The following is a 9,593-nucleotide window of genomic DNA, read 5'->3' as shown; positions in this document are numbered from 1 at the left end:
TTACCACCCCTGATTAAAACACAAACACACTTACACACACACACATACACACACATGCACACGCTTTAACCGTCCCTGAACTCTTGTTGCCTAAATCACATCTGGTCCAAAAAGACCGTAGTGGAAAACAGTCTTTCTGCTCTCTCTTTAGTTATTGGATTTAGCAGATCGCTAGTTTGACACCAGATAAAATTCTTAAATTCCCTCTTTTTCTAACATTGTGTATTAGTGGCATATTTTAACGTGGGAATGAATACGCTAGACAGCTTTAGCACAGGCTGCTGAGTGACCTCATTATAGGTGTGGAGCCAGACAAAAAAAGTAAAAAGCTTCTTAGGACACTTGCTCTTTTCACATGTTGCATTGTGTCTGCAACATCAAAAGCTCAATTGAGCAACGCACTGTTCATCTGCAGCTTATCGCTGCTGGCTCACTTTGATTAGCTCACTTTCAGCCCACAATGGACACATATCTTGCTGGAGTGAGACAATGCCTACAAAGCTGATGCTTCAAATCCTTCAAAGCAGTGGTTTGATGTGTGCATCTACCTCAAAATACAGTACAGATTGATCTATAGTTGAATAATTGTACATAGCATTATTTTATTTACTCCTTAGATTTTTTTTTTTTCTCTTCATTCTTTAATTTGCTTTTTTTTTCTGTACACTGATTGGCAAAAAAAAAAAAAGAAAAGAAAAAGTTCAGCAGCTCAGACAATAACTTTAAAGTTTACATGTCTGAAATGATATTATGTTTTGACATTTGGGAGAAGCATGGTAAAGAAGCGAATAAAGTATTTATTTATTTATTTTTAAATAAAGCCCAGAAATACACATTGAAATTCTGGGATTCAAAACCTTGAATTAATGTTTTAGGATTTAGTCACAGATAAAAATCTAATCTCAAATTTGTGATGTGTAAACCACAAAAACTGTACAAAAACTCGGATTTCTTATCTTCCACTAAAGTACACAAGACAGGCCTACACTTTGGAACACTCTCAAATCTTGCTGGATTGCATGTATCAGGTTTCATGAAGCTACTATGCGTGCTGTTTTTGAAGCCAGGCAGACATATTCTGAAATGTCATTTTCAGTTATATTAAGCTGATAATTATGTATTTTTAAATACATTTTAATGAAAACAATGCAAAACGAAGTTATAGTTCTAGTATACATCAAAAATGCATTGCCTCTTTTGTATTCTTCCTTACCATTTTTGCTTGTTTTAGTTGTTGTTTTTTGTTTTTGTTTTTTAGTTCTTCTTTTTTGGGGGGGTTTTGCACTCAAAATCCTTCCCTATCAAAACCTCATTACCCTGGTTATTTAAAGTGTTATATGTCAAAAATTAATTGCCTCTTTTGTATACTTCCGTACCGTTTTTGCTTGTTTTTTAGTTGTTGTTTTTTTTGTGTGTGGGGGGTTGCACTCAAAATCCTTCCCTATCAAAACCTCATTATCCTGGTTATTTAAAGTGTTATACGTCAAAAATTCATTGCCTCTTTTGTATTCTTCCTTACCATTTTTGCTTGTTTTATTTGTTGTGTTGTTTTTTTTTTTTTTGCACTCGACATCCTTCTCTATCAAAACCTCATTACCCTGGTTATTTAAAGTGTTATATGTCACAAATTCATTACCTCTTTTGTATACTTCCTTACCGTTTTTGCTTGTTTTAGTTGTTGTTGTTTTTTGTGTTTGTTTTTTATTTGTTGTTTTTTGGGGAAGGGGTTGCACTCAAAATCCTTCCCTATCAAAACCTCATTATCCTGGTTATTTAAAGTGTTATACGTCAAAAATTCATTGCCTCTTTTGTATACTTCCTTATTGTTTTTGTCTGTTTTTTACACCCGACCCCCTTCCCCATCAAAACCTCATTACCCCTATTGGTTATTAAAAGTGTTTGCTTGACTGACTGACAAATATTAATAGTATTAATCTATGCAAAACAGAGTCTGGCTGTTTTTCAACAAGAGGCTCATATACAGCCTCTTACTTCCACCCGACCCAGAGGGCTAAAACACTTGGGGGACGGTTGCATACAGTAAAGCTGAGTTCACAGTGTCCCTTATGCATTGTTCACTTCTCCCTATACACTCTTAAAATTAAAAGTTCTTTATTGGTATCTTTCATGAAGAACCTTTAACATCCGTGGAACCTTTCCATTACACAAAAGATTCTTGACAGTTGAAAAAGTTCTTAGATTATTAAAATGTTCTTCACACTAAGACCTGTTCACTGACAGGTTGTTCGAGGAACACACAATGGTTCTTTCATGGCTTCACTGCGAAAGTTTGCTTAACTCGACAAATTACAAAACAAGTTCTAAATATATTGTGATGATTCACATGAAAATAGAGGTATTTTGGTTATATTATCGTCTTAATTGTATCCTTTAATCATTGTGGCTAACTAATTAAACTCAATAAAAATGTCTCAACTCTTTTTTCCTGCTTTTTTATATTTAATTTGCAGTACTGGCAATGCATAGAGACAGGTGACTTAATGTCCGATAGCGTTTACAGTACCCTTCAAACTGTATTTGTATGTTCCCTTCATCATTGCAAACATAGCGGAATACTCTTTAGCGAAGTCTACTTTTGCAGCACACTTACAACGCTAACCAAGTATCTTGGGGTTCATTAATATCCTGACAACATGTTGTGCAATGTGAATATGAAAAAATATCATGTTATGTAAGTTTTGTCAATTTTCAAGTTTAAACATGTTGTTCTTAGGCAGAGCGTGTAAGATTAGTCTTCCCATGAGCACAACAATGAATTCTGCTGGCCTTGGATCAGTGTTCAACACCTTAAGTTCAAAACTTAATTACTAGTAAGAAGGAAATGCTGAATCTAGATCAGCAGCTGTGTGCTCATTCGACTTCATTTACATTGTTAACATCAAATATGCAATGTCGTTTCTAAAATGATTTTACATAAACAAATTTTAAATAAACAAATGGAGTGTAATACGTGGATTAAAATATGTTTATTTAATTACGGTTGCATTAAAAATGAGTTCAGCCAAGTATGTGAAAATAAATTACATCCATATTCGCATTTAAATCAACAAGCGCCCGCCCTCTCAATCAACTCAAAACTAGCTTACAATGAGTTGTTTTAAGATGATCGAACCAGACAAATCTCTTGCAAACAATGTGATTTTTCACTGGAATTGAACTTAAAAACATTGACACTATCAGTGGTAACCTCATATGAGGTGCAATAATTTTACAACATTTTGCTGCATTAAGAAAGCTGTTTTTATGTTATCTATATATTTATTTGTTTATAAAAAGCTTTGTTTATTTTTATTTATGGTTATGCCTATTTATGATGCTCAATAAAGAATCCATAGCTCCTTAGGTCAAACTGTACTAAAAGAGCAGACTTTAATAGGTCAATGAAGAGCCTTAATTGTTCAGAGAAAGGCAGGCAGAGAGCGTCAGAGTTGAGTCGGTGACTCCGGTTGGCTGTCCTGTTGGTGTGGGCGGGCATTCGTGTCTCCGGGCATGGCAGCCTGTGTTTGCAGTTGTCCCTAACAGCACCGACCGACTCCAGCCCAAACACCTGTGTTTGCTTTTGCGCTCACTCCCCCAATCTTCTCCGTGCAGGTCACATGATCGGCAGATAGCCCCGGCACCATGGGAATACAAAAGCAGGGGCTTTTAGCGCTGTTAATCATTAATGTCAGGCTTCCTTGTGCCCCTCTCTCTTGACGTTGCAGACGTGAATGTTATCTTGCTCATGCATCCAGGTCAGACGTGACTGTGGGTAGCTGCAGGTGAACGTGGCTGATGGAAAGGGTTGAACCATCAGTTACCAAATGAAGTGGCACGACGGTGAAGATGACTGCTGATTGGTTCAGATCTAAAAAGAAAAGTGTATTCAACATGATTAGAGTGTGAAATATTTGTAAAATATATATGTATATAATGGGGGAATGCATAAATATATGACAAGAATACACATTTTAGGTGTCTAAATATCTGTATTCCAGAAAATACATTCAAAAATATAATAAAAAATATAACAGCAACCATTGGGGTCTTGTTTGACATGGTGACTGAGAAAATGGGAGCGATAATGGAAGTTAAAGTCATTTGTGCTAACATGGAACACATCCATCTTTAAGGAATTAGGTTGGCTAAACCACAATCCTGTATTGAAAAAAATCCTGAGATTGAACTTCTGTCTGGACTTGTTATTAGTTGTTCCAAACACCCCAAATACCCCCATGCAATTCCCTAATGCATATACACTCTTAAAATTAAAGGTTCCAAGAGGGGGTTTTAGCAGAAATGCCACAGAAAACCATTCTGGGTTCCCCAAAGAACCTTTCAGTGAACAGTTCTTAAAAGAGCTATCGTATAGTGTAAAGAACATTTAAATCATCTAAAGAACCTTTTCCACTGTAAAGAATCTTTTATTGAATCTTTTATTGTTTTTGTTTTTTTAAAGTGTAGAAATATAGTTGGGTTTAACACACTAAGTCCATGTTTTATAGGTAAGAGTTGTAGTATGTTCATTCCTAACAAAGGCATATATTGATAAAAATAATAATAATAATAATAATTTAGGCAGAGGTTACTAAGTAGTCAGCATAGATCGAACACCCTGGCAACATAAATGAAGGTCTGAGGTTCAAATTTTTATGTGAACTACCTGTGCATTGCAATTGTGTATTCTAGTTCTAGTAGAATTATTTACTTTAAAACAAATATTCCTTATTCATTATTTTTTTTATTGAAACATGCAATTTAAGGAAATGGCAAACCTTTAACTAAAATTCTATGCAGAAACATGACTGAAGCCACAATGTTCAGACATCCCGCCAGATTTACACCACACACTGTTTGTTTGTTCACCCTGGACGCGAATGATAAGAGCTTGGAGCATGAGTTCACCACAAAAATCACTAGTTAACTAGGCCATGTGCCCCCTCTCCTCTGAAGAAACTCCCACCCACACACAGACATGCATTACCACACTGCTCCTGTCAGAGAAATAAAAAGCGGATTATAAGAGGCATATTTCCTGAGCCCGGGCCAATGGGGAAATAAATAGTTCATTTGTTGAGTCAGAGCAGGCCCTAACCGTAGTGTGCTTTAAACAAAGGTGCCTGTTTACCAGCAGCAGGTAGAAGATGGATAGCTGGTTAAACATTGCTGGCATACCTGGCCGGTGCCATGGGCCGGTCAATGAGACCTACTGAGGGGACATTGTGTGGCTGAGTCTTATCTCTGGTGTATTCTTTGAGACCAGACCAGTGAGTGAGAGCAAAAGGAACGTTTGAAGAGATACAGATTATAATGTTTGGCCTTTTTTTGAGACCATGTGTATAGCAGAGCTGTTATCATTTAGCATTTCTCAAAAGAGTTTGGAAGGAAATTGTTGGAAATATATGGAATTAAGAAGCGGGTTTAGTTGAGAAAGATGCAAACATTTTAAATGTTCTTTAAGAACATGACTAATGGTCATCTTTTACCTTTTTTACTTTTAAAAATAAATAAATAAAAATATATATGTATATTTAAAAAAAGAATAAATCCCTCATTACTATAGAATCTAAGCAAACTTTCAAGATATGTAGTTCCATGTTTTGAAAAGCTGCAGAAATAGTCATTTCACTTTTGATGTGAATGGCCATTTCAAATTAAGATGGCATTTATTTATAAAGTATTCATAATACTGCTTCACTTTAAATGTAAAAACTTAGGAAATGCAATTTTATGCATAAATCCATCATTGGATCAACTAATTCAGTTCTGGAAAATTGACATATACAAATTAGAGTATAACAGACATACCGCCTTCATTTTATTTCATATTTTCTCACAACATAATACCTAAATAAATGTATTACTCAAGCTTTTCACAGCTCCTGGTCTCTCATTTAATGCACGACCAAAATATTGTATCACTTTTACGTTTATTTTAGCAAGTCTCACTTGGGTATACGCAAAAGCCCTTCAGCAGGGTGTGTTTTTATTCGTGTGTGTTCCCATAGCCATATCCTTGGCATGTTCCGGTACTTGCTAATCACCCAGATTTTGTGTGTTTCATCTTATATGAGTCAGTCGTTCTCAGCCGTTTCTGTGCAGTAGAGATCTGTGTCGTGTTTCAACACAGCGATTCTCAGCACCCATAAATTACACAGTAGTGGCAACTTAAAGAAGTGCTGAAAAGCCATGAACAGAGCTTTACTTTACTATCAGTGAAGCGTAAGGCTGCACCATCCCACACACGACCTGTTCACACACACTCACACAAATGTGAATTCGGTACATACTTGCACTCGCATGTTTACATATAAAAAACAAAACACAAAATAAATCTTTTTACATCATTGTTTAAAGCCGAACTGTGAAATCTGTCATCTTTTTATGAGATCCTATTGCTTAAACCATATTATGCACTAATGCATTAATATTAGTATATGAGTCATGACAGGAATGAAATGACTCTTCTCATCAACTTATTCAGTTATCTAGCTGCCTAATACATCCATAATTCCATATTATCTGTCTGATGTGTCCGCACTGCTAAAGTAGAGAATACAAAATACTGTGGTAAGAACACACACACACACACACACAAAATCAGAGGTCAACTTAATTTACTTTAAACTGACTAAAGGCTGTTGTGTGTGATGTACAGAGAAAAAACTCAAACCCATATAGTCAAACAAAAGAGTATCATAAGAGTGAACACAAAAGAACAGAATACACTCTGCAGTATAAAACACATATGTGGTCAATTTACTAAAACATTAATTAGAACAATAAATTAGAACAACAATCATGAAACTTTGTTCTGTTCTTGTTAATTGCAATACAATTTTAAGAGTAAAAATTAACATTAATGACCTCTGAGCTTCAATGAACAAGCAAAGAACGATTGTATTTAACATGAACAAAGGTTAATAAATGCTATACAAATGTACTGCTCATAAATGCATGAACTAATGTTAACAAATAAGACCTCATCATAAAGTGTTACCGTTATGTGTTTACTACATTTTATGGTGTGCAATCACAACAAAGAAGCACATGAGCTCTGGAACAGGCTTTCTCTTTTTGAGCAGCCATTGTATTGTCATGTGAATTGTCGTGTGAATTGTTTTCTTTTGCTACCACTCATTTGTGAAACACATCAGAGAGCTACTGGATCATTAGCACAAACCACATATCAGAACCCTTATTCTTGACAAGATAAGACATTGCCCTCGAAGCACAATCTTGACCCCCTTTTTGCTCAGCTGTCCCCCTTAAATGAGAGCACATGCAGAGGTGAAGCCCGGCCACGGAGATATGCGATGCAATATGTGGCATGAGCGTGTTTGTTTGCGAAATTGTGAGAAGCCATGCAAAAGTATCTAAATGACCATACAGTACAACATACAATGAGAATTAAACACATGGGGCAGCTGGACTCTTATCTGAACGAAACCCAGCAACAAAGGAGCCCTAAGACTAAGAGGCTTGATGCATGGGAAAGCTATGGGCCAGCTATTGTGACTGCCCTTCTGCTGAGCAAATAGTCCAAACTGTTCATTCCCCGTCTTCCATTCTCTCGCCGGCACATTGTTTGTGTCCTTGCATTTCATTCGGCAAGGAAGATTGCTCTCAGGCCCAGTGAGCAAACAGTCCAGAAAAGAGCCGGCTATCTTCTGCTGTTCCCAGGAGAACTAGCATTTTGATTTGGGCTCCAAGCTGTCAGAGGATTGGAGAGTTGATGTCAGGGTGCCTGAATTAATTGCTTTAAGCCGAGGAGGGGGCTGACTGCGTTTATCGCCAACTGTTCAGTAAGATGTTTCCTAGCAATTATGCCCTCGACTTCGGCCGTGAGCTCCTCAGTTGTCGGCGATTATATTTTAGAGGCACGCCGCAGGACACGGTTAGGGATCCGGGCTAAATAAACGTAAACGTATCTGCGTGGCTGGTTAATGGTCTAGCCCTATGTGGGGAAAAGTCATTAAGACCGTATTTAAATTCAGATTCTGTTGGATAGCCTATTACACTGGGAGAAACATCAAATCGCACAGCTTGTTCAATTGGCATTTTCTTTTTCAGGTCAAACGCAATTCAAACTGTGCCTTTCCTTGTTGAAAGTGGCCAAACAGCAATTCCTAAATGTCACAAAGGACATATAGCTGTTACTTTAAGTACCATTTAAAAGCTGAAATTAATAGTAAACCCTATTGTGTTCTTGTCCGTTACCATCAAAGGGCACCTCAAATGCTAAATAATTCATCTTCCCTATTCCCATCTTTCCTTTTTTTTCCATAGCTTTCACGGAGAGAGCATTTGCATCGTAAAGGCAATATGAGTCTTAACCTGTCCCATAAAAGGCACATGGATTTGTTTAGATTATGAACTGCCTCTCATATATGTCTCACTGCTCATATCCATCATCTGATTTGCTTCAAAGGTGGCATCATGGCAAAGCATCCTCCAACAATGCTTTGTTTGCATGTAAAAATGGCTCTGTGGATGATTTGCATCGGTATAGGTTTGCATTGATTGAAGAACGGTCTATGGGAAGAGCGACCTCAACGATATGTTGAGCCTTTTAAACTTCCTAATACACAGTTATGGTAACGGTTGTTGCTAGTAATGCAGCCTGTACCAAACATACATAGCCCATAGCTCTTTTCTCTGTTACTTTTGATTTTTCAGCACTAAGAGAGTGCAGCAGCTGAATTCCGGAAGTAAAAATTTTTTTTTTTTCATAGAGAAACTTTTTAATGATAGAAATTTTTAATGATAACTAAACCTTCAAAGACAAACCTGTTGTGAGCTCTGAGGTTGTTAATCAATTGGATAAGCTTGTGTTAAAGCCATTTTTCAACTTATTTTATATTTAACAGTGGAATTCGCGTTGAGAACCTTCATTACCTCGTATAGACAATTTCACCAATCAGAGAGCAGCAACGTGCCTAAAGAGCTGCAAATGATGTTCCCCCTATGTCTCCCTATGCTCTCCACATACAGTATATGTATGCATATTTTGCAATAATCTTAAAATATTTTGTTTCTCTAGATATAATCAACAACTTAAAACTAATATTTTTATATTTCACTATTTTTAATTCAAGCAAGTCGCAGTGCTTCATGGAAGTATGCAGTATTGTACCTTTATCTTTTTGTCAGATTTTGAAATACTTCTTTGCTTTAAATCAATCTTTGCATTGTTGTGCTTCATCTAATAGCTGGTTGGTTTGGTGGCTTATAACATTTTAACAAAGACTTTTCCCTATGGGAAAACATCAAGTCACCTTTATTTATATAGCGCTTTTAACAATGCAGATTGTGTCAAAGCAACTTTCCAATATCAAAATAGGAAAATAGTGTCAATAATGTAAAAATGACAGGATTAAACACAAGATTAAACACTCAATTTTCAGTTAAAGGCATTTCATTATTGAATTCAATGATGTTATAGTCCAGCTCAGTTCAGTTTAAATAGTATCTGTGGAATCAAGTCGATGATATCGCTGCAATATGTAAAATGAGTAATAAAAATGATTCGGGGACCAACACCACTGAAAAAGTGAATGGGCGCTAATGCGTTCAATTTCATGTGTTTAAAT

Source organism: Onychostoma macrolepis, chromosome 17 (genome assembly GCF_012432095.1).
Source record: "Onychostoma macrolepis isolate SWU-2019 chromosome 17, ASM1243209v1, whole genome shotgun sequence".
Classification (NCBI taxonomy): Eukaryota; Metazoa; Chordata; class Actinopteri; order Cypriniformes; family Cyprinidae; genus Onychostoma; species Onychostoma macrolepis.
Note: the sequence above shows the minus strand (reverse complement) of the source record.